The sequence below is a fragment of the Phocoena sinus genome, chromosome 16 (assembly GCF_008692025.1).
Source record: "Phocoena sinus isolate mPhoSin1 chromosome 16, mPhoSin1.pri, whole genome shotgun sequence".
NCBI lineage: Eukaryota > Metazoa > Chordata > Mammalia > Artiodactyla > Phocoenidae > Phocoena > Phocoena sinus.
Window position 1 is genome coordinate 65938031 of NC_045778.1, and position 25559 is coordinate 65963589.

The 25559-nt window shown below is 43.9% G+C and overlaps 1 protein-coding gene across 1 annotated transcript in view; it reads left to right on the plus strand.

Annotated features, from left to right (window-relative positions):
• RBM20 (RNA binding motif protein 20) overlaps window positions 1–25559 on the plus strand; it is a 206315-nt gene that overhangs the window by 111410 nt on the left and 69346 nt on the right. The gene's annotated exons all lie outside the window — the stretch shown is intronic.

Sequence of the window (25559 nt, forward strand, 5' to 3'; positions counted from 1 at the left end):
CAGTTAGTAGAGTTTAAGTGCATATAGAGAGCAGCAAACATTTACTGTGCACTTACTCTGTGACAAGCACTGTGCTATAATGGGTGGAAAGATGTATGCAATTTAGGCCTTGCTCTGAAGGACTTACTAGTTGAGAAGATGCCATCTGAGAACAAAAAAGGCAACTGCCATCCTGTGGCCAACATCATGCTTACTAGGGTAACCTTAGTTACCTTCCCAACTAAAGTCAAAGATAAGGATACTAGCTATCACCACTGTTCAGCATTGACCTAGCCAATGCAACAAGACAAGAAAAGTAAGTGAAGCATAAGGATGGAAAATAAGAGACAAAGTTTTTGTTATGTGAAGATTATATGATTTCTTACCTTCAAAATTCAAGAATTTTGAAAACATTATATATAACAAAAGAGGTAAACATAGTTTCAAAGTACAGTATCAACACAGAAACAGCAATAGCATTTCAGTATAGCAATAACCTATAGGAAATGCTGTAGGAAAAAAGATATTATTCATAATAACAACTAAACTGTATGGTGCCTAGGAATCAATTAAATAAGACATATATAAGGCTTTAGTGGAGAAATTGTAAAACATTATTAGAGTATAAAATAAATGAACAATGATATGTTCGTAGACAGGACAACTTATTAGCATAAAAGCATCTCATTTAAGACAATTCTAATAAAAATCCCAACAGAATTTCTCTTAGAACTACAAAAACCAATTCTAAAATTCTTTTGGAAAAGTAAGGTACATAAATAGGTCTGATTTTTTTGGGAAAAAAAAAGGAACAAGGAGATCAATAAAACAGATTAGAGAGCAAAAAACCAGACCTAAGGATCCCTGTAACTTGGCATGGGGTAGCAGTGCATTATAAATCAGTGGGAAAGTCTGTGTCCTTCAGTGACTCATGCTGAGATAACTGGCTTTCTATAGAAAAATATTAGATCCTTATCACACAACATATACAAAGATAAATTTTGGCCACACCTAAATGTGAAAATCAAAACTTTAAAAGTCATTGTTAGAAGATAACCCCAGGGGAATTTCTTTATGACCTCAGGGGTTAAAAAGAATTTCTTAGAAAAGACCCAAAACACACAACTCAGAAGTAAAAAGGTTGATGAATTTGACTATGTTAAAGTATTATTATTTACTGATGTGTAGTACAAGGATATGGCTTAGAAGTATACACATAGATGTTGTCTCTGGTCAGTGAGGGAGGGGGAAAGATGAGACAGGGAACTCAACTTTATCCATAATGTTAAAAGCAAGGGGCTTCCCTGGTGGTGCAGTGGTTGAGAATCTACCTGCCAATGCAGGGGACACGGGTTTGAGCCCTGGTCTGGGAGGATCCCACATGCCGCGGAGCAACTGGGCCCGTGAGCCCCAACTACTGAGCCTGCGCGTCTGGAGCCTGTGCTCCGCAACAAGACAGGCCGCGACAGTGAGAGGCCCGCGCACCGCGATGAAGAGTGGCCCCCACTCGCCGCAACTAGAGAAAGCCCTTGCACAGAAATGAAGACCCAACACAGCCAAAAATAAATAAATTTATTTTAAAAAAGCGAGGGAATGTTAACATTGGTTGATTTTGGATGGTGGGAACATAAAACTTATTATATTTATAAATATTTTTTATAAAGTTTTAAAATTTTATTTTTTCTTCCAGTTTTATTGAGATAAATTGACATACTGCACTGTATAAGTTTAAGGTGTACAGCCTAGTGATCTGACTTACGTACATGATGAAATGATTGTCACAGTAAGTTTAGTAAACATCTATCGTCTCAAATAGGTGCAAAATAAAAGAAATAGAAAAAAAGCTTCTGCTTGTGATTTACTCAACAACTTTCGTATATAACATACAACAGAGTTGTATGTTACATCCCTAGTACTTATTTACCGTATAACTGGAAGTTTGTACCTTTTGACTGCCGTCTTCCAGTTCACCCTCCCTATGCACCTATTTATAAGTATTTTTGTATTTAAAATTGTTTTCAAGAAAACACATAGCAACTCCCAACCCAAATCGGCAAGCAACGTGGAAGGTACAGTTGTATTACGGAAGTCACCTGGACCCAAAAGTCTGACTCTGATCCTGGCACTGCCATCAGCAAGCTGTGTCCATAGGTAAGACCTTCTGTCTCCAGGGCTTTTCCCTCTGGAAAACAAAAGTCTGCTAATGTCCTCTCCCTTACCAGCTCTTACATTTTTTCTTCTTTTCTTGGGAGAGGTTACAACGGCTGGAGGAGCAGGAAAGGAAGAATGCACAGGGAAGAGCATTTTCACAAGCATAAGTTCTGTATGAGCTCAGAGAGGTGATCATCACTGCATTCAGTTCCTGTTTGCCTGACCTCTTAATTCATGGGCCCTGCCTGATTTCTGATAAACCCTTGACCTTGCTGTTTTCCTCTACAGGGTGGATCTGGGTGCCCTGTAATGATAAGGGTGTTCCCTATCAAGTGGCAGCGATTCTTAATTAGCTGGGACTGAATAGGAGCGGCATGTTGCTGACATGGATGTCTCAGCTTAATTGGTCTCCATTATTGCTCTGGAGTCAGAGCCTGAAAAAGAGACAAGGAATTCACCCGGGTATGGTGGGGTGGAGCAAGGAAGAATGTCAGGGGTCTCCAAGGAGAGATTGCTTTGATCAAGGTGGTTGTCTATGGGCTGGTCATTTAGAAACAGGAGTCTTGGAATCCTACCTCTCACCTATGGATCTGCTGGCCTGTCAGCCTCAGTTTTCTCACCTGTGAAATGGAGCTGACCAAATGAGACCAGAGTGATGTAGGGGATCCTTTCCTTTTTACCTGCAAAGAGAGAGAGGGATTTGCAAACAAGAAGAAGGTAGGGGGCGGGGGACAGGATGGGGAACAGTTTTCCACTGGCTGAGTATTTATAATTACAGTTATCACTGCTCTCAATCCCAGTAGGGAGTGTAACCAAGATCTCAGTCATCTTAAATAATTTCTGTGTGTGGACACATTCTTCAGACTTTACATGATGTCCTTGTAAAACCCGTCTGGGTGCTTAATGACAAGAAAATCAGAATGCAACGGCAGGGCATGCTCTAATGGCCCCTCTTTGCCACAGGAATGAATTTTAAGAGACTCAGTTGATCTAAATGGAGAGCTGGTTGTAGCAGGATCAGATTGGGAGTGTAGGCACACAGTCTCCCTACATTCATCTTGATCTTTCCGCTGCAAGTACTAAACAAATTCATTTTCTACCACAGACTAACTCCTATCTTTTCCTCTCTCCTCTGTTTCTTACACTCTTTACTTCATTTAGCCATCTCCTCTTTGCATCTTCTGGGTTCTTTCCTTGCGAGGTGGTTTGAGAAATCCTTCAGAGGCTTCATTCTGTCGTCACAACAGTGTTTTGTAGGGTAGGCTCTAGAGATGCCCTAAAACAAATCCACTGTGTCTTTCTGTGACCTGAACGATTGGAGTGAAAACGGCCACGCGTTTTGAAACCCGTGGTTCCCAAAGTACTGGCTGTGATTTGACTTTGTAGCTTTTAAGCTTCATCACTAGCTTGTTGACATCAATGAGGAGAGCGTCCTTATTTGAGCGAGTTCAGTGAAGGGATAGCACTTGCATAGCAGAGGCTGAGAGTGAGAGGGACCTGGGGAAAGTGGACATTGCCCAGAGGCAAATGTGAAGTTCCTGTTTTCAGTGACCAGTGTTGAAAATCTTGTGTTTTATGGCAGTTGTTTTGATCTGTTAGGAGATTATAATTAAAAATTAGCAATAAATGAAGTTGCTCCCTAAGTATTAGTATTAAGATGAAATTGATTTCTTTAAAAGAGTACGGATTTCTTTCTTTCTTTCTTTTTTTTAAATAAATTTATTATTTAGGCTGTTGGGTCTTCGTTGCTGCGTGTGGGCTTTCTCTAGTTGCGGCGAGCGGGGGCTACTCTTTGTTGCGGTGCGCAGGCTTCTCATGGCGGTGGCTTCTCTTGTTGCAGAGCACGGGCTCTAGGCGCGCAGGATTCAGTAGTTGTGGCACACGGGCTCAGTAGTTGTGGCTCACAGGTTTAGTTGCTCTGCGGCATGTGGGATCTTCCTGGACCAGGGCTCGAACCCATGTCCCCTGCATTGGCAGGCGGAATCCTAACCACTGCGCCACCAGGGCAAGCCCCGGATTTATTTCTTAAGCCACTGCTACTATTTGTGCTTCTCCTTCTCCACCACCCTCCCTGCCCACCTCTCCCCACCGCCCTCCCAGGGCTGTGTGATACTTCCTCCCTGAGCGAATGCCTTGGTCTGGGACAGTGGCAGCTTCCACCTACTATGGTGCTGTTTTCCTTCGGTTTGATGCATGCCTTGCGGTTTTAGCAGTGCTGTTTTTGGCGAGCATCTCACTGGGAATCCACCTCAAGTCCAGGCTTGATTATGTGTCCTGTTTTTTTAATCCCTGGTCTTGCACTGTTGCTTCAATATTAAGGGAGAGTCTTGCAAAAGCACTGTTAATTACAGGCGCTTTCACGTTTTTGGCCACGAGCATGTCTCTCTTAAATATGCAGAATAGTTAGAGGCAAGAGGATGCAGACGCAGTTCTGGGGCTCTCTCAGTGCAACAGATACAACCCTGGGAAATTTTCAGATGTGTTTGTGACAAATGGAGTATGTGTCTGGGGGGAGGCAAGTGAAAAATAGAACCTGCTTGCTTTTTTTTTGTTTGTTTTTTTGCAGTACGTGGGCCTCTCACTGTTGTGGCCTCTTCCGTTGTGGAGCACAGGCTCCGGACGCGCAGGCTCAGTGGCCATGGCTCACGGGCCCAGCCGCTCCACGGCATGTGGGATCCTCCTGGACCGGGACACGAACCCGTGTCCCCTGCATCGACAGGCGGACTCTCAACCACTGCGCCACTAGGAAAGCCCCTAGAATCTGCTTGTTTTTGAAAAGCAGAAGTAAAAGTTATTCTTGGTTAACTGTCTGGGTAAAATCACTATGGCCTTGGACAAATCGTTCAACTTCATTAGACTTTAGTTGCTCACCTGTAACCTAGGTAAAATAAGAATATACTTGTCTGTAGACAGGAGGGTGGATGAGATGGTCCCTGGAGAACTCACCTATGGATTTTTGATTTGCTGAACACTGAGCTGGGATAGAAGAGTCTGGACATAGAGTATACTTGAAAGGGATACATCTGTGATTGTTGTTTGCAGTTATTTTCCATTGTAAAATATTGTGTATATACCCAAAAAATAATTAAAACATATATGCAGAGGTTGACAAATAAACACCTGTGTAACTATCACCAGGTCGATGAATGGGATGCTACTGGCTCCCGGGTCTCTGAGGGGCCCTGACCCATCCCAGCCTCCTCCCTCACTTACACTTTTATGGTGAATTCCTACTTTTCTCTTTAGTTTTACCACCCGTGTTTCCCTCTACTGCTTTGAAAGTTATATGCTCTTTGTATTCTAAAAATTACAATATTTGTACTTGGAGTTTAAAGTTGAGCAAAACTTTCATTTCCCATTGGGTAATACCAGGTCCTTGGAACAATCTAAAACATTTACCCCCTTCTCACTTATTTTCTCTCATTGCTGTGTGTTTTAATTCTGTACATTTTTAAGAACATTGCAAAAAATATTGTTCTACACAGTCAGCGTTCAATTAGATTTATTCATGCATTTGTTACTGTCTTTGCTTTTCATTCTTTTTTGTGTTTCCAGTCTTCCATCTTCCATACAACCTTTAGAATTTCCTTTGCTGGTAATGAACTCTCTCAGGTCTTACATGCCTGAAAACTCCTGAATTTCACCTTCATTGTGGAAGGGTAGTCTTGGCAGTTATATTAGTTTCCTGTGGCTGCTGTACAAACCTGGTGACTTAAAACAATATGAATTTATTCTTGTATAGTTCTGTAGGCCAGACACCCGAACCCCACGTCACTGGGCTAAAGTCTAGGTGTTAGCAGAGCTGTGCTCCTTCCAGAGGCTCTAGGGGAGAATCTGTTTCCTTGCCTTTTCCAGCTTCTAGAGCTGCATTCCTTGTATACCTTGGTTCATGACTCCTTCCCGAATCTTTAGGGCCAGCATTGTAGCATCTTCAAATCTCCACCTTCTTTCACATCACCTTCTCCTCTGTGTTGAGTCTCCCTCTGCCTCTCTCTTGTAGTGACACCTGTGATTGCATTGAGGGCCTACCCAGATAATCCAGGATAATCCACCCATCTGGAGATGCTTAATTTAATCATATCTGCAGTCTTTTTTGCCATATAAGGCAACAGGTTCCAGGGACTATGTGGGACCTCACCATCTTTGGAGGCCATTATTCATCTTTGCACAGGACTGTATAAAACTATAGGTTGATAATTATTTTCTACATTAAAGATATGATTCAACTGTCTTCTGGCTTCCACTTTTTTTAACCATTAAAAAAAATTTGAAGGATAGTTAGTTTACAATGTTGTGTTAGTTTCAGGTGTACAGCAAAGTGATTCAGTTCTTTCTCAGGTTCTTTTCCATTATAGGTTATTACAAGAGATTGAATATAGTCCCCTGTGCTATACACTAGGCCCTTGTTGTTTACCTGTTTTTTATATAGTAATGTATATATGTTAATCCCAAACTCCTAATTTACCTCCCCCTTTCCCCTTTGGTAACCATAAGTTTGTTTTCTATGTCTGTGAGTCTATTTCTATTTTGCAAATAAGTTCATTTATGTCATTTTTTAAGATTCCACATATAAGCGATATCATATGATTTTTGTCTTTCTCTGGCTGACTTACTTCACTTAATATGATAATTTCTAGGTCCATCCATATCTCTGCAAATGGCATTATTTCATTCTTTTTTATGACTGAGTAGTATTCCTTTGCATATATGTACCACATCTTTATCCATGCATCTGTTGATGGACACTTAGGTTGCTTCCATGTCTTGGCTACTTTAAATAGTGATGATATGAACATTGGGATGCATATATCTTTTTGAATTAGAGTTTTCTCCAGATATATGCACAGGAGTGGGATTGCAGGATCATATGGTAGCTCTATTTTTAGTTTTTTAAGGAACCTCCATACTGTTTTCCATAGTGACTACACCAATTTACATTCCCACCACAGTGTAGGAGGGTTCCTTTTTTTCCATACCCCCTCCAGCATTTATTATTTGTAGACTTTTTGATGATGGCCATTCTGACCAGTGGAGGTGATACCTCATTGTACTTTTGATTTGCATTTCTCTAAAAGTTAGTGATGTTGAGCATCTTTTCTAGTGTCCATTGGCCATGTGTTTGTCTTCTTTGGAGAAATGTCTATCTAGGTCTTTTGCCCGTTTTTTGATTGGGTTTATTTTTTATATTAAGCTGTATGAGCTGTGTGTATATTTTGGAAATTAAGTCCTTGTTGGTAGCATCATTTGAAAATATTTTCTCCCATTCTGTAAGTTGTCTTTTCGTTTCATTTATCATTTCCTTTGCTGCGCAAAAGCTTTTAAGTTTAATTAGGTTCCATTTGTTTATTTTTGTTTTTATTTCCATTATTCTAGGAGACAGATCCAAAAAAATATTGTTTCAATTTATGTTAAAGACTCTTCTGCCTAAGTTTTCCTCTAGGAGTTTTATAGTATCCATCTTACATTTAGGCCTTTAATCCATCTTGAGTTTATTTTTGTATATGGTGTTAGAGAATGTTCTAATTTCGTTCTTTTACATGTAGCTGTCCTGTTTTCCTAGCACCACTTATTGAAGAGACTGTCTTTTCTCCATTGTATATTCTTGCTGGCTTCCATTTTTGATGTTGAGACATCATCTCAGTCTAACCATCATTTGTTTTAAGGTAATCTATATTTTAATCTTGGTTTTGATAGCTGTGACTACTGATCACCATGTTGCGTCTAGGTGTACATTTCTTTATATTTATTCTGTTTGGGAGTCTGTGGGTCTTTTGAATCTGTGGTGTCCTTCAATAGTTCAGGAAAATCCTTAGCTATTATCTCCTCAGAATTATCTCAGCCCGACCTCACTCTCTTCCTCTTTTGGGACTCCAGTGAAATGTATGTTGGACCTTTTTACTGTATCCTTCACGTTGTAAACTCACTCTTCTCTGTCTTCCATACTTTTACTCTTCTCTGCTATATTCTGGACATTTTCCTCTGATCTAACCTCTGGTTTATAATTCTCTCTTCTGTTGTTTTCAGTTTGCTGCCAAACACTTCTATAGAAATTTTAATTTGTTATTTTATTTTTCCTTTCCAGAAGTTTTGTTTGATCCTCTTCCAGATCTGCTAAGTCATGTTCTACTGCTTTTTTCCCTGCAGATATTTGCGAACTTGTTGTTTCCTTTTCTTCATGTGGTAAGCATGTTTAAACTTAATAAGTCTATATCTGAAGGCTGTCCAGGTGTGTTTCTGTTCTCAGCTGTTTATACTGGTTCTCACTAATGTTGCCTTATTTCCCTATGCATCCAATTATCATTAACTGTTTTGCTAGTCATTGCCCTTAGAACATTATTTGTGGGGATTTTCTGAGGCTTGGAATAAGTGTACTTTCCTCCTTATGGCTGGCTTTTAGGGGAGCTACAAGTTGGGGACCACATCAAACCAAATTCATTGCCCATCTGTGCTGTATATTCCTGGGGTGAAATGTGCGTGAGGACAGGTCTATGGCCACATCTTCTCAAGATTGTTTTATCCCCCTTCCTTTTCCTTCTCCTGCTCTACTTAAGTACAGAGCAACCTTCTCTTGGCCTGTGAGGTTGGGGAGGAATAGGAAGTAGCAGATTAGTTCAGGTTTACCCTAATTCTGAGAGTGTACTCTGGGACCCTGCTTCATGCAGGAAAAAGTATCCTATAAGTCTTTACACTGAATGTACTCCTTGCCTGGCTGCCTGTCACCCTTACCCCTCCAGTGTCTTCAAGGTGAAAGCAACTTGGGCACTCAAATAATTTTCTAGTTTCTTTGAGTTCAAGCTTCCCCTGCAAATTGGCCTGGCAGGGCTGCACTACCTTTTCCACTCCTGAGTGCTTAAAGGTGATTATCCAGAGTTTTTTTCAGCCAGCAGATTTAGCTGAATAATCTCCTACCTAATCTGCCCTGTGGGAAACAGCTGTTCCATGTTTATATGTTTATTGTGTACAATTATGCACTATATTTACCTTTAGGAAATTTATAGTGCCAAAAGATCAAGGGAAGGCGGGCCCACAAGTTTTATGTGTGTGTGTGTTAAGAGATTAGTAGTCATCCTGTGGAAGACTGGTCTGGTGTAGATTTGGGGGGAAAAGAGGTGTGAGACTTTGATGGATTGTTCCAGTGACATTATGAAATTGAAGAGCTCATCTTGCTTGACACCACTTGTTCTTTCCTCAAGGGGTAACTTTAGTTGGTTGGCTAATAAGTTGCATCCTTGCCTTGAAAAAATAACCACCAAAGGAAAACCACTCTTAGCTGGTTTCCCTGACATCTCAGCCTGGTCCTGAGCTGCCCTGTAATGGCCAAGGTCCAGCTTTTTCAAATCCGGGGCAGCTGTGAGGGCAGCTGGCTTTGATTCAGATGGTAGAGACAGCATTAGTCAGCAGCCTCCTCTCTCACGGCCTGATGCCTTAGCACTGCAACGTGTGTCTGTGACAGGGAAGGTGGACTCCTGACTCTGGCCGTGGATAAGTAGATAGATATGCCTGGGCCAGGTTTGTGAGTCCAGTCTTTGGCCAACCCTCAGCATCACGCTTTGGCCAGTTGGTCTTGGATCAAGCTTTCAAAACTTTAAATCCCAAATGTCAAGAATGAATTTTTGACCCCTTGGTCCTCCAATCCCAGATTTGGATGGAAGCCTCTGAAATGACAGTCAACATGAGGAAAAGCTTGTAAATCATTTGTTGATTCATAAAACATTTAATGGACTTCTACTGTCTGGAAAGCAGCATGCTGGGTATTGTGGTATCCTTGCCCCCAGGATGCTTAAAATCTTGCAAAGAATTAAGTAAGAATGGTCACCTAAGAAAGAAACTGAGATTTATGGGGGGCCCCTGAGGCTGACTGTGAGAGCCATCTGTGATGTTTGTCATCCCATTGCTCATGAGGCTTGATTTGGCTGGCCGGGCTGGCTGGGGTTCTTTTCCTTCCCCACACTTCAGTGAGCACCCCTTCCCAATCTGGGTTCATATCTTTGAGTGTGACCTTTCCACCTGGAGGAGGCCCATCCTTTGGTCAAGTATAAAGGTGGCCGTGCTTCTCTTTTTAAGACTTAGTAAAAGACAAAGTGGAGAAAGGTGGAAACCAATCTTGCTGCCTATCACTAAGCTTCACGCAAAGAAACAAAAATTAATTCATGATTTATGCATCAGAATAGACTCAATTTCCTGGAAATCATCTTAGAATGGATACTGGAATTTGATTAATAAAACATGGCTGGAGTGAAAGATGTGTTCTCTTCACCAGCTCGCTCAAGAGTCACTGCTCTGCATTGTTCCACACAGATGAGCTTGATGCACTTTTTTTTTTTTTTTTTGGGCCTCTCACTGTTGTGGCCTCTCCCGTTGCGGAGCACAGGCTCCAGACGTGCAGGCTTAGCGGCCACGGCTCATGGGCCCAGCCGCTCCGCGGCATGTGGGATCTTCCCGGACCGGGGCACGAACCTGTGTCCCCTGCATCAGCAGTCGGACTCTCAACCACTGCGCCACCAGGGAAGCCCATGATGCACTTTTTAATTAATGCCACTAAGAGAGCAGGTAGAACTTCACTAGACAAACGCCACATGTGCCTTTAAGGAGAAACCAGCTTAAAATCAGATTTGTTTCTTCAGCAAGAATTAGAGGATATACTCGAAAGCTTCACCAAGCTGCCCCTCTCTTTCTTGGCAAGCACTCATCAGGCTGTTAGTTTCCAGCCCCCAACTTCCTTGACAATGGGAATTCCTTCCTAGTTTGATTCTGAGCACAGATTCCGCTTGCTTTTATTTTTGTTTTCTGTTTGCTCGTTAACTCTTCTTTCATTGCACATGCTCTTTTTCCATGTCCTGCTCCTCTGATTGTCCTGCTGAGTCTTTTGATCCCAAACAAGGGCTACTTCTGTACTCAGCTTGTTGTGGAAGTTCAGTAACATGTGACACGTGGTATGTTGTCCAACTTTTATATCTTTATACTCCTCTGGCGTTTGGCCATGGGGATCATGTTTTGCTGAATGTAATACTCTTGCCATTTAAATTTTAATTGATTGTAAATAGTAAAACACAATTGTAGTAGACTGGACCCTCTACCTCCTCCTCCTCCTCTCCCCCTCCTCCCTCTACGTCCCCCTCCTCCTCTCCCCCTCCTCCCTCTACCTTCCCTCCTCCTCTCCCCCCTCCTCCATCTCCCTCCCCCTCCTCCTCTCCCCCTCCTCCCTCTACCTCCCCCTCCTCCTCTCTCCCCCTCCTCCCTCTACCTCCACCTCCTCCTCTCCCCCCTCCTCCCTCTACCTTCCCTCCTCCTCTCCCCCCTCCTCCATCTCCCTCCCCCTCCTCCTCTCCCCTCCTCCCTCTACCTCCCCCTCCTCCTCTCTCCCCCTCCTCCCTCTACCTCCACCTCCTCCTCTCTCCCCCTCCTCCCTCTACCTCCACCTCCTCCTCTCCCCCCCTCCCTCTACCTTCCCTCCTCCTCTCCCCCCTCCTCCATCTCCCTCCTCCTCCTCCTCTCCCCCTCCTCCCTCTACCTCCCCCTCCTCCTCTCTCCCCCTCCTCCCTCTACCTCCACCTCCTCCTCTCCCCCCTCCTCCCTCTACCTTCCCTCCTCCTCTCCCCCCTCCTCCATCTCCCTCCCCCTCCTCCTCTCCCCTCCTCCCTCTACCTCCCCCTCCTCCTCTCTCCCCCTCCTCCCTCTACCTCCACCTCCTCCTCTCCCCCCCTCCTCCCTCTACCTACCCCTCCTCCTCCTCCCTTTCCTTCTTCTCTTCTCCCAGAGGAGGCATCAGAAAGCACTCATAGAGTATGCAGAGTCTTAAAATATCAACTCCTTAAACAGGATAAATCTCGTTGTATTACTTGCTTTTGTATGTACACATGGAAGAAAAGTGATCACGTGTTGGAGAGTATCTAATACTATGTTAGAGGTTATTTTGATCTTTTACAAAAGCAGAGAAAGGAGACAGTGCAAGTGTGTTGGGCACAGCGCTGTTGATGGGTTGATAGCAGTGACACAAGGTAACCAGTGTTCTTGGAGGAGAATCAGGACAAGGTTGGGTTTGGGCTGCTCTGCTACTACCTGGGCACCCCTGCAACACTCAGTCTCCCCAGGTGCTCTTATGGGCCCATGCTTGGACGTTATCTTGGCCCATTGGAAGATAAGCTGCAGCTCTGTTGGGTGGCTGGTGCTCTCTGATCCCTCAGTGTTGGGGTAAACCCTACTGTGAGTCAGTTATACAACAGTATTTACTGAGCTTCTGCTTGTGCCAGGTACGGGCGTTGGGCAGGCAGCGCTAGAAGAGGCAGATAAGCTCCCTGTTCTCATGGAGTTTATATTCCAGGGGAAGGATAGGCAATAAAGCACAAAACAAACAAGATAATTTCAGATATTGACAAAGGTAGGATAAGGGGACAGAGTGACCATATGTCCTTTAGGTTCCCAGGTCTGAGGTGGCCTTTTTGGGAAGGAGACAGTAGCACAGGAGCCTGAGGTTGAGAAAGGACCAGTCACATGAAGATCTGAAGCAGTGCCGTCCTGTAGAACTTTCTGAGTGCTGGCGATGTTACATACCATCCAGTGTGGTAGCTGCTCGTCCCATGTGGCTATTGAATGCTTGAAATGTGGCTAGTACAACTGAGGAACTGAGTTTTAAGTTGTATTTAATATTAATAACTTAAACAGCTTCGTGTGTTAATAGCTATCCTCTTGAACAGTGCAGATCTAGAGGAAGGACTTTCAAGGACAGGGAACAGATTGTGCAAAGGTCCTGAGGACATGGTCCCCCTGAGAACCCAGCATGGGATCTATGTCTGGAAGCTGGGCTCAGTTTTCAAAGAGCAAATCTGGAAAACTTAAAATTGCTTCCTGGGCTTCCCTGGTGGCGCAGTGGTTGAGAGTCCGCCTGCCGATGCAGGGGACACGGGTTCGTGCCCCGGTCCGGGAAGATCCCACATGCTGCGGAGCAGCTGGGCCTGTGAGCCATGGCCGCTGAGCCTGCGCGTCCGGAGCCTGTGCTCCGCAACGGGAGAGGCCACAACAGTGAGAGGCCCGCGTACTGCAAAAAAAAAAAAATTGCTTCCTGCCTGTATTTTGTGGGTCCCTGGAGAACCCACAGAGGAACAACAGTTAACCAGATGGGAATTAAAAACCCCGGCCCAACAAAGAACCTGTTTCCTTTAAGAAGGGCTCATTCCCACATTGTCTGACTCACAACTCTTAACTGGTTTCCTCGACTCACGGGCTGGGGCTGGCCTTTGTCTGTGCAGGATGTAGCTGTTACATAGGCCTTGCTTGTTCACTCTGGGAATGAATCCTGTCTTTGTTCTTTCCCTGCATCTTTTTGTAACCAGAGGCTGGAACCTCTGCTATTGCTCTTTTAAGGGGTCCCTCTGCATTCTTCTTACAGCCTTCCATTCATCCCAGGGGCCTGAGGCCCCATCTTTTCTGGCTTAGCTCCCCCCTCCCCCAACCCTGTTGCTAAAGATGGCACAGTCAGCCCTGCTTATAAAGAGAAACTGGCCTTTCGAGAGAGTTTCACCGTGATTTTCCACTTCTGTTGAAAGGGTTAAGAAAGAGGAGAGGAGAGGAGAGGAGTGACAAAGAAGGCTCCGGGAATGTTTGCAGTGGTTTTCTCCCGTGCCGCACATGCACTGGGATCTCCTAGGCCATGGACTCTGTACCGATTGGCCAAGCATTGGGCTATTCCAAGCAGCTCTTGGCTTATCCCGGGGCTGGGGCGGGGGAGGGGCGCGGGGAGTGGCAGGGACCAGCTCTGCCCCTCCAGTGCAGGTGGAGATTCGTCTCCAGCAAGATTCTCAGCTGATAACAGAGATGAGGTGGCCGCTCCAGGGTCAGTGTGCTGAAGATTAGAGGAGGCCCAGCTACAGTCTCTAGTCCAGGTCCAGCCTGGACTAGTCATTGGTTACCACTCTTGCACACCCCAAAGGAGGTACAGTTACTTAGTACCACCCTGACAGGTACACAGAACTGAGGCCATGGGCCCAAGCCAGCTTCCGGGGGTTGAGCTGTGACCCTGCCTTTTCCCCTCGGTTCTGCCTGACCTCTGCAGTGAACTCAGAGCTCCCCCTCCCCACCCCCAAGCCAGCAGTGGGAAAGGGATGGAGGCTGTGGACTTTGAACTGCGGCATGTGCCATGAAGCTGTCTTGATGCTGGCGACTTTGATCTCTCTAGTGAGGAGTCTGAGGTCATAAAATGCGCTGTTGTTGACCCCTGAGCAACGTGCTGCTTGCTCTGCCTGCTTTGTACAAGTGCCTTCCCGGCACAAGTGTGAAAACGCACCTGGATTGTGCGCTTGGGCCTTCATGAGAGGACAAACGCGGATGCCTTGCTTCTCCAGGTGTCTTGCCCTTACTTTTTGGCATATGGTTCTCCAGGAGAGAGGTGTGTGCTCTGGCAAAGAGGCTGTGATAGACAACTTAATATATAGGAACTCATTAGAAGGTCCTTATAAGCTAGATGGGGCAGTATCTGCCCAACTGAATTCATTTGTCTCTAAAAAATTACTTTTTTGCCCTGAAAAATAAACATGTTTATTAGAGAGAAATTGGAACATTTACAAAAGGAGAAAGGAGGAAACAGTTACCTGAGATTCTACCATCTAAACACAGCCACTCCTGTTAACATTTTGGTGTGTTCTTTAATATTTTTTCTTCCTACCTAAGGGTTATTTTGCCTTTTACATGTCTGGAACCATAGCATATATGCAATTTTGTGCACTGGCTTTTAATTTTTTTAATTAAAAAAAAAATTTTATTTATTTATTTTTATTGAAGTACAGTTGATTTATAATGTGTTCGTTTCTGATGTACAACGGAGTGATTCAGTTATACATATACAGACATATTCTTTTTCATATTCTTTTCCATTATAGGTTGTTACAAGATATTTAATATAGTTCCCTGTGCTATACAGTAGGACCTTGCTGTTTATCTATTTTACATATAGTAGTTTGTACTACTAATCCCAAACTGTTAATTTATCTAGATCTCTCCTCTGCCCTTTTCGCTTTGGTAACCATAAGTTTGTTTTCTATGTCTGTGAGTCTGTTTGTTTTGTAAATAAGTTCATTTGTATCACATTTTGATTCCACATATAAGTGATATCATGATTCTTGTCTTTCTCTGGCTGACTTCACTTAGTATGATAATTTCTAGGTCCATCCATATCTCTGCATATGGCATTATTTCATTCTTTTTTTATGACTGAGTAGTATTCCATTGCATATATGTACCACATCTTTATCCATGCATCTGTTGATGGACACTTAGGTTGCTTCCATGTCTTGACTTTTGTAAATAGTGCTACTGTGAACATTGGGGTGCATGTATCTTTTCGAATAGAGTTTTCTCCAGATACATGCCCAGGAGTGGGACTGCAGGATCATATGGTAGCTCTACTTTTAGTTTTTTAAGGAACCTCCATACTGTTTTCCATAGTGGTTACACCGATTTACATTCCCACCAACAGTGTAGGAGGGTTCCTTTTTTCCCATACTCTCTCCAGCATTTACTATTTGTAGACTTTCTGATGATGGCCATTCTGATCGGTGTCAGGTGATACCTCATTGTAGTTTTTATTTGTATTTCTCTGATAATTAGTGATGTTGAGCGTCTTTTCATGTGCCTGTTGGCCATTTGTATGTCTTCTTTGGAGAAATGTCTATTTAGGTCTTCTGCCCATTTTTGATTGGGTTGTTTGGGTTTTTTTTTGTCATTGAGTTGTATGAGCTGTTTGTATATTATGGAAATTAAGCCCTTGTTAGTGGCATCATTTGCAAATATTTTCTCCCAGTCCATAGGTCGTCATTTCATTGTGTATATGGTTTCCTTTGCTGTGCAAAAGCTTATAAGTTTGTTAGGTCCCATTTGTTTATTTTTGCTTTCATTTCTATATCCTTGGGAGACTGACCTAAAGAAACATTGCTGTGATTTATGTCAGAGAACGTTTTGCCTAGGCTCTCTTCTAGGAGTTTTATGGTGTCCTGTCTTATATTTAAGTCATTCAGCCATTTTGAGTTTATTTTTGTGTATGCTGTGAGGGAGTGTTCTAACTTCACTGAGTTACATGCATCTGTCTAGCTTTCCCAACAGCACTGGTTTTTAATTTAACATTAAATAGCAAGTGGACCGCAGACTTCACGTTTCATGGCCACACGGTATGCCCTAAAGTTCCTGTGTGCTTGGCACTTTGGGTGTTTTGAGCCACAAGGACTCTGTAATGGGGTGGAGGTCACACACTGAAGCCAGGTGCAGACCCCACGTTTCCCTCCTCCCAGGTGAGAGTTCCTTACACTCGGTTCTCAACCTTCCACGGCCTTCATCCCTCACCAATGGGTTGTATACCCCTGTCAGATGTGTCTCTTGTTATGTTACTGTGTGTAACCCCTCGCCCACCTTCCACTGAGGATCACTACACCACCCCCTTTGGCATGTCGCCCCAGGAGTGGGGGCCAAATCATCCCCTTCCATCATGTCACCTCAAGGAACTCACAGTCTCATAATAAATAACAGCATTCATCTGGGCCAGATTTGCCTTCTGCTTCTCCCAGCCCAAGGTCCACCACTGAACCCTTCCCATCTGCTGTGTTAATGCTGGCTCTGTAGCAGGAGAAAGGATTAGCTGAGAAAACAAGGACAGGCTTGGATGTCCAGCCAGCGGCCTTGGGCTGTGGTGCTCCGGGAATCGCTGCCGTCCAGGTGGGTGGGTGATGAGTCTCCCACCCCTCCTCTTCCCTCTCTGAGCTCTTTCCTCCCTTTCAGGACAGGCTTCGTGGGTATGGGTTCACATAGGGCCCTTTGCTTAGAAGGTTTAATGCTCCTATGCTGCCATCTTGAAATTCTTAACAATTTTTGAACAGTGATCCTGTATTTTCATTTTTCACTGGGCCCCACAAATTATGAGCCCGTCCTGCTCTTATGACACTTGGAACACACCTTACCTGCAGCATTCATCTTATTTTACTCTATTATTCACACTTACAACTCACCTTGCACACCGGAAGGTGTTTTAGTGGAAGGACAAGGCCTTTGGGATCAAGCAGACCTTTTTCAAAGCACCACGTACTGACTTTGGGACTTCGGGTAAGTTACCCAGTCGTTTGGAGCCTCAGTGTTCTCACCTATAAAGTGGGGATAGTGATCTTAATTTTTTAAGACTTGTGACGATCAAGAGAATGTGTGGGTAGTGTAATGCCTTGCATATCCACCCTCAGTATTACCTCTTGTTCCTTCTTCCCTCCTTGCCTGGCCCAGTGCTGGTATACAGTAGGTGCTCAGCATACGCTTACTACATTTCAGTTTGTGATGGTCAGTTTGTGCCTCTTCATTTCCAAGTGGGGCCAGGGTTTGTGTCCTAATCTCTGGGTAAGAGCTAGGACTGCACAATCACAGGGGCTCATTCTAAGGACTGACTTTTCTTCTGGGAATTGCATTCCAGGCCATGTATCGGGCACTTTTTCCCTTAATAATTAAGTTCACCATCAGTGTATCAGGCCGTGGAGCTCACGATTGCACATCCTCAGCCGGCGCCGCTTGCCCCAGGCCCTGGGCTGTTGGACACACACCTTCCTCCATAACCCTGGAGGTAGGCACAGTCCTCCTCCCATTTCCTGTGGCCGCCTGCGCTGTCTGGCTCCAGGGCCTGCGTTCTTAACCACACACCACTGCTTCTCCTTCGGGACAAGCGAGGGCAGAGGCTTAGATATGGGTTTCGGGAGATGTGTGTGGTGGAGTGCCTTTTAGTAAACTCTTATTCTAAGAAAGTCCCAAGTATAATGAAATGAGACAGAGACAGAGGTAGGGCAAAATGTTCAATGGTTGGTTGGAGCCTAGCCTTGTGCCTTGGGGAGACCTAGTAGATCATGGGAGGGGCCCAAGGCCTGAGCAGAAGTACGGCTGTGGCCAGGTTGGCTGGATCCCGTGGGTCAGGATCTGGGACTGGTGCTTTTAGGTGTCTGTGACTGAGTGAGCGGCAGAGAGCCAGGGTGCCTGGGGCAGCCTGTGGGCTGTGACTAAATTAGGAAGAAAGAGCCCTCAGGCTCTCCAGGAGCTCAGTGGGCAAGTGGGCGGTGGACTGGCTTTTGGTGGGCAGTTGGGAGCCGTCTGTTCAGACAGGCTTCTCAGTGGCTGCAGGAACGTCACATGCTGAGTCCTAACAGGAGGGGAGCCTCCCTGACTCTGGTGACCATCCCCCACCCCCGCCAAGGAGTCTCAGTCAAAAGGAGAACGCTGTGAGCTTTAATCTCTAGTCCTTTGTAAGCTCTTTTGGGGAGGTTTTACCCTGAATAGTTTTGAGAGGGTGTTATACTGGATTGTGGCCATCACAGATGAACATCAGATGGTCCAGACAGGGCACAAAGGGGCGATGGCTGCTCTATGTAACCTGGCAATTAGGTACCTGCAAATAGCAGCTTTTGACTTAGAAAATCACGTGAAGGTTTAGTTGGTTTGATTAAGTATGACAGTGTGAGATTTGGAAAGAGAAGAGGAAGAAAAGTGGCAGGAGAATGATGGCTCCGGAAGAGAAAAGTGAGCAAGTTCCTAAGTAATTAAACTGTAAGTCAGGCCAAGCCCATCACGGGACCCATGACCTTCAGTCAGTGCCTCACAGAGAGGGGCTTCTTGGCTTTGATTTCTTCTCTTCCTTTCTTTCCTTCTTCCTTCCTTTTTTTTTTTTTCTTGGTGTCATATTTTTTGCAAGACTTTTAGAAGTACTTATAGCTGTAGGATATTTTCTCAGCTGCAGCACTATTGACATCTTGGGCTGGTAATCCTTGCTTATGGGTCTGTCTTGAGCGTTTAGGATTTTAGCAGCACCACTGGCCTCTGCCCAGTAGACACCAGTAGCGCCCCCAATTCTGAAACAAAACGTCTGCAGCATACACTGGGGGAAATTCTCCCCCAGTTAAGGCCCCCTGCTTAGAGCAGAAGGCAGCCGGTTTTTCCTGTGGCAAAGTGTTGCAGTTACTACTTGGGAGGGTGAAACGGTGGGTCACCTCACCCCATCTCTTCCTGCTCCAGAAAAATATAAAAAAGAGGGGCCGGCTGTTCAGGAGTTTTGCAGGTTGGAAGTCAGTGTGACTTTGCTGTCTGAGGTGGCTACATCGCTAAGGGTCCGTATGGGGTCCTTTTGGGGACCTTCAGGACTAAATCGTCACACGTGAAAACCCAGAGTCAAAAACAAGCAAGTAAACAAACAAACAGACAAACCACCGTCACCACCACCACCCACAAAAAATAGGAAAGTAAACCAGGACTGAAGGCTTTGGAGTTTTATTAAAGATGGACTCATGGTTAGCACCAGACTCCCTCCTTCCGAAGCGGTCTCAGGAGTCCTGTCTGTGTAGAGCTGGCCTGGGTGTTGATATGTGAAGAGGCTGAGAACATGTGGCATAAACATCGACTGATATTGTTTGCCATTTACACTCAGCATGTGTAATGCAGCAGGAATGGCTCCTGGCGGCATGTGACTGCCCTTCCAGCCGGGTGCGCGGTGCCTGGGACCTCTCTTTCTCTTTCGCCAGCTCCCTCGTTCATATTTCCCCTCCTCTGCCCCTTCCCAGACTCGGGAGGGAGAGTCTAAGTGGATGCTTGTCATGACTGGCATGCGGAAAGCTGGTAGAATGTTATTGGAATTTTCTAGGGAGGCACATGCGCGACACCCAAAATGATTCCCGGCTTCAGTGGCCTCAGGTGAGCGCTCCATGCCAGGAGCCCTGCTCTTTTTTCCAAAAGGTAAGGTTGCATGACGTCATCCTACCTTTCCCCAGCCCAAGCAGGAAATCAAGGGTTTGGTGGGTTTTTTTGTTTTGTTTTGTTTTGTTTAATTCTTTAGTCCGGGCAGCACTTCTGACCATGTTCTTGGCGCTAAGCATTTGTGCATGAGTATGCTATTTGTCTGTATCCCCACCCCTTCCTGTCTAAAAAAGTTGTAATAAATGATTCACAACAGCAGGGTAAATGTGACCTACAACAGCTCCTCATGACCCCAGTGAAATCAGCGATCCCAGTATGAAGGAAGTGTAGGTGCTTTTTTTATGCTGGTTACTAAACTCCTTATAAAGAAAAGTCGTACGGCTACGGGAAAACATTGCATTAATACCAGATCGCATTATCACCAGATCGGAGGGAATGTAAGGGGACATTTTCGAAATCCTGAAATCTTATGAATAATGGGGGTTTCCTAAGGTTGAGGTGTTTTGTGTTAATTGCTGGAATTTGTCTATGTTGGAAAATGAACCTTAAGGCATTTGAAATGTCTCGTATCTGTTGAGTATAGAGTCAGACTCATGAACCGGAGGGGAGTGCTGTGTTAGGATTCACGAGCAGGAATATTTTGCCAGAAAAGAATGCATGAAAGTTGCTTCTGAGCACCTCTGAAGGAGCCGTGATATGCATTTCAGCAACTTTAGGGATCTTTAAGTAAATTACATTTCAAAACACAACTATTTTAATAGTCCCCAAGCAAGCAAACAAACAAGTATATAAGCTTCTGTCATGAGGTTCAGGGGACATATTTGGACATGGATGTGATGATCTGTTAGCAGGCTCAAGCACAACCAAACGTGACTCACCTCGTTTCTTTATCTGATGCAATTAAAAGTCGCTTTGACATATTCGGGAGAGGAATGCTGGTTCTCTGCTTGCAAGCGTGTCAAAGTAAATCCACACTCTCGTAAAATGGTGTGTATGATGTATCTTACATCATGGGAATGTTTTTAACCTTAAAAAAATCCATGTGTAGCTTTGCCATTGGTTTCTGCCTTACATGTGTTGGAATCTTTTTTTTTTTTCCTTTCTTTCTTTTTTGCACGTTTTTGCCAAGATGTCAGAAAACTGAAGGGGAGAGGTTAATACTTTCACACACTCACCCCTCCCCCACATGCGTACACTAACAGCTGCCACGTATGATTTTGTGGAATTTGATATTTTGAACGAAATGACTTCCTTATTTTCCATAGTAATATAATAATTTTACTATAGAGAACTGTGTACATGTCAAGCCTCGGCTGCCCCTAATTAGCAATGGGGGTAGCAGGGGAAAGGGCTGGAGAGCAGTTTTGAGTGAAAAGCCAGCCATCAGGTTTTAACCATTCTTTTTTGCCTCAGCCAAAGCAGTTCTCAATCTGCTTGGATCCGAACCACAGGTTTAATTTGTGGTGATTTGAGAAAATATCTACAAGGGCATGTGCACGTGAAACCGAGATGGGCCTGTCCCTCTGTTGCTGCTTCCTGTTTCCTCTCCACGGTAACTTTCATACGACCACCGCTTTGCAAAACAGAGGCAAAAGTCAGAAGTCACCTACATAGAATATTCTCTGCCTTGGGTGGCACCTGTGTTTAGTTGGCTGTAGTCATAAAGGTATGTTTCTTAAGGCACCAGAAACTTCCATCTGCTTTCTCGAATAAATAGTTATATGGTGTTTTAAAAAGTCCCAACCATAATATTCTCATTTACTCTGAGGAATTTACTCTAAGGAACTAAAAAGGGCACATTCCCAGCACATGCACTGAAACATATACCTCATATTCCACAATGAATCACTTAGCATATTCTGCTAAGGTCTCTGTTCCCGTAGGCCTAGAGACAGTCGTAAATTCAAGTGAGTTGAATAAGTATTTGTTCAGTGCCTCTAATTTGCCCGGCCCTGAGCCAGACAGACACTCAGGAATTTGAAAGATTTTAGGATGTGGATGTCTTCAAGGTGCTTATAACTTAGAAGGCAACAGTCATCCCCCAGCAAACCTCACCCGGCTTTCTACAGCAGAAACTCTATATGTACTCTGGGGCAGTCTTGCCACAAAAAATATTTTTTGAACTGTGTGAAAGACACTTCAGTATAGCTAAGAAATATTGACTGATCACCCACCGTGTTTGTGACCCTTTGTGGGCATATAAAAACTTCAGTGTTTATTCTTAAGTATAATTTAAGACAAATGGTCTTGCTGTTTGTAATGACAAAAATGGCTTGTGGGGATCAGAGTAATGAAGAACAGATTGATTCTATTCCTTTAGAAATTGGTGAATCTCAAACTTTGTTTCACAATGTTTCCCGGGTAGCTATTAAAAATTCCAATGCCTAGGGTGAAAAGGAGTCTCCGGAAATGGGACCCAGTACATTAAATGGGCATCAGTACATTAAAAAACACCTCAAGTAATTGCAGTGCCATTGAAATCTAGTGATCTAGATGATTTTATCAAAGACTTTTTTTTTTTTTAAGCCTAGGGTGAGTTGGAAGGTGGACTTTCTCATGATGATGTTGCTTTTGACTAAAGAACTTTTGACATTCTGCAGTCTGATTCTTCTGTTCTCTGTGTTAGTGAACTCAGTGTAAATGGAGGTATGTTTTCTTCCTATTCAACAAAGATAACATGACACTGAGCCAATCAATCTACCAACTAAATTACCTGAGGTTTGTGAACCTTGAGTGTTTTGATTCCAGGAGGCCAAATGTTGTTGAACATGTGGGCTGAGTCTCTTAAAGGAAGGTAGGTATAAGAGTAATCGCATTTTTCCTTTGCATGGAAAAGGAAGCCCCTTCCTGGGGTACTGCACAACTAGCAGATAGAGGCGGCTCCTAAAATATACAGCTGTTACTAAATTCCTTATAACTTACCATAGATTCTTAGAGTTGGAAGACTGGTTCAAGATCGTCTAGTTCAGTGGTTCTCAAAGTGCAGCATCAGAATCACCTGGACTTGTTAGAAATGCAAATTCTCAGGTCCCAACCCAGACCTCCTGAGATAGAGACTGGGGTGAGCTCAGCATCTGTGTTTTGAAACTTTCCTGATGCCCCTGATTTTCCTGATGTTCTGATTTTCAACACTCGAAAATCACTGTTCTGGTTTCACCTTGTTATTTCACAGACAGATCGAAGTGGAGATTAAGTGCCTCTGAAGTCACCCAGGACTAGAGGAGCAACAGAGACTAGAAACTCAGATCTCTCGGGCTGAAACCTGTCTCTACACTGTGGCCAGATCATCCTTGCTTTTCCATGTGTCCATAAATAACAGCTTTAGGAAAACACCCGCCATCCTGAAATCACAAGGCATAAAGGAACCTTAAATGTTATCTCATCTGACCCTCCCATTTCACAGATGAGAAAACTAAGGTCTGCAGGGTAAACTGACTGCAATAAGATGTACGATTATTGGTGACAGAGCCTGTCTAAGAAGGGGGTCTACTTAACAACCAAAGTAGTGTCTCTCCTGGCCTCCTCCCCAAATACCCCACACTGCCTCTTCAGTTTCATGTGGACTCCTAATATTTGGCTTAAATCACATTGATTAATATGTCCAGGTAATAATCAGGCAACTCTAGGAAAAGACCAGCTTTACTGAGTGAGAACTTAAATTCTTTAAAATTAATCTAAATTTTTATTTTGATTTAAAATTGGCTTGAGTTTTATAATCATCCTTGTACATTTACCAGAAAAATCTCAGTGGTATAAACTACTGAAAATAAAGTTTAGAAAACATAGGGACCATTCCTGGAACATGTGTTTCATTTCAGAATCATGTAGATTAGGCACATATCTCCTCAGATCATACACTGAAATTGCATTTTCTTCAGACTTAGTTAAAAGGAAAAATGTGGCAACAAGTCTGTTTGTTGAATATTTTAGAATTTTATCCTTGATGTGGTGGTGGTATTTACATAATTTTGACAGTGTTCAAAGACGGAGTCTAATCTACATTCTCCACGGAGCTTCATCTTCAAAGCCTTTTAGCAGCGTACACATGGCACATTTAGCTAGGAAAACAAATTGAGAATGTGATACACAGCTATTATCTCCGCACACACACACACACGGAGCAGGTGTGTACATGTATAGATGTGTTTATTGGCTCCACACACGTACTGTGTGCCAGGCACTGTGACGTGAAATGGCCATGTAGTTTCTGCCTTCAAAATGACCGTTGGGTGTGAAGACATCAGATGCGTGATGGAGTAGACAATTAGTAGCAAGGGTGGTAGGGGTTAGAGTGTAACTGAGGCTTAGCAGAACAGCGGGGCATTATGGGGGCTCACCGAAGGGGCACGAGCACACACTGGATGGGGGCAGGAGTCAGAGGAGGCTGCCTGGAGGAGGTGCCATCTAAGCTGCATGTTGAAGGATGGTAGTTACCCAGGTGAGGGAGAGTAGTGGGGAGGTTGTCCAGCTGGAGGGAGCAGTATATTGCAAAGGTGTTCATGTGCCCATTGTTCTTCTCTGGGGCCGGAGTGGCCTATAAACCCCGAATTATTTCATTTGCTTGTATAAACATTAACATTTGGCTTCATAGAGAACTTATATAGCAGTTTTAAAATATACATTTCAACTTTTTTTTTTGGCCATGCCCACGGCTTGCAGGGTCTTAGTTCCCAATCAGGGATTGCACTTGAACCACAGCAGTGAAAGTGCTGCAGTGAAAGCACCAAGTCCTATACACTGGACCGCCAGGGAATCCCCTTAAATATACATTTCAAACAGCTTCTTAAAAAAACCAAAAAAAACCAGCTTCTTTTTCCATCCCAAAAGACCCTGATGTTCCCTGGAAAAGTTTGTGGGTTGAGAGGTCACCGTATCTTATGTCACTGAGAAAACAGATCTCTCCTAACCCCTGGAAGTGAAATCACCCGCCTTGATTTCAGCCTGCACAAAATGAGTGAAATTCTGCGTGAATTTCCTGAAGAATTGTCTCAGGCAAACCAACTCCAGTCCCGAATGGCTCTGAGCTGCATTTTACTGTGAAAGCTGGTTCTGTCTGTGGCATGCTTCGTAGAGGAGAGCGTCTTATGGCGAGGCACTTTTAGTATTTCATTCACTTAGTCTTCATGGACAGAGTTGAGAGCCTCTCCTTGTGTAGAACTGCCTGCCCAAGAAAGGAGGGTTAGAAGAAATTAAATTATCTCATGCTGGCTAGACTGCAGCACATCTATCTGAACCAAGATATATATAACAATTATAGTATAACAATAGTTTCTTTAAAAGCATTCCCAGGAGCTTAAAAATAGCTCGATTTGTGAGTAATAATAATAATTCAGTATTATTCAGCTGCTATTATTATCATCACTGTGCTTTGCAGAACACCTGTACATCATGTTTGATCTTTGTAACAGCTAGCAGGGTGGACATTATTATCTCCGTTTGACAGACAAGGAAGTTAAACTTTAGAGTCATCAGATTTCAAAGGTGGAAGAGGCCTTGGAGATCCTTTCATCCAGCTTTCTCATGTTACACAAAAAGGGAAGTTGACTGACATGTAATCCCACTGGGAGTGAATGGTGGCTGTGGGACATGGCCTGGGTCTTCTGAGTTCTAGCTCGCCAATTTCTTCACTCCACCACACTGCTTTCAGTCTTCAGTGTGTGAAAAGAAACTTGGAAGAATATGCATTTGTTTCTTTAAGGGAAATGTTGAAACCAGTCTTACATGCTGTTTTATGA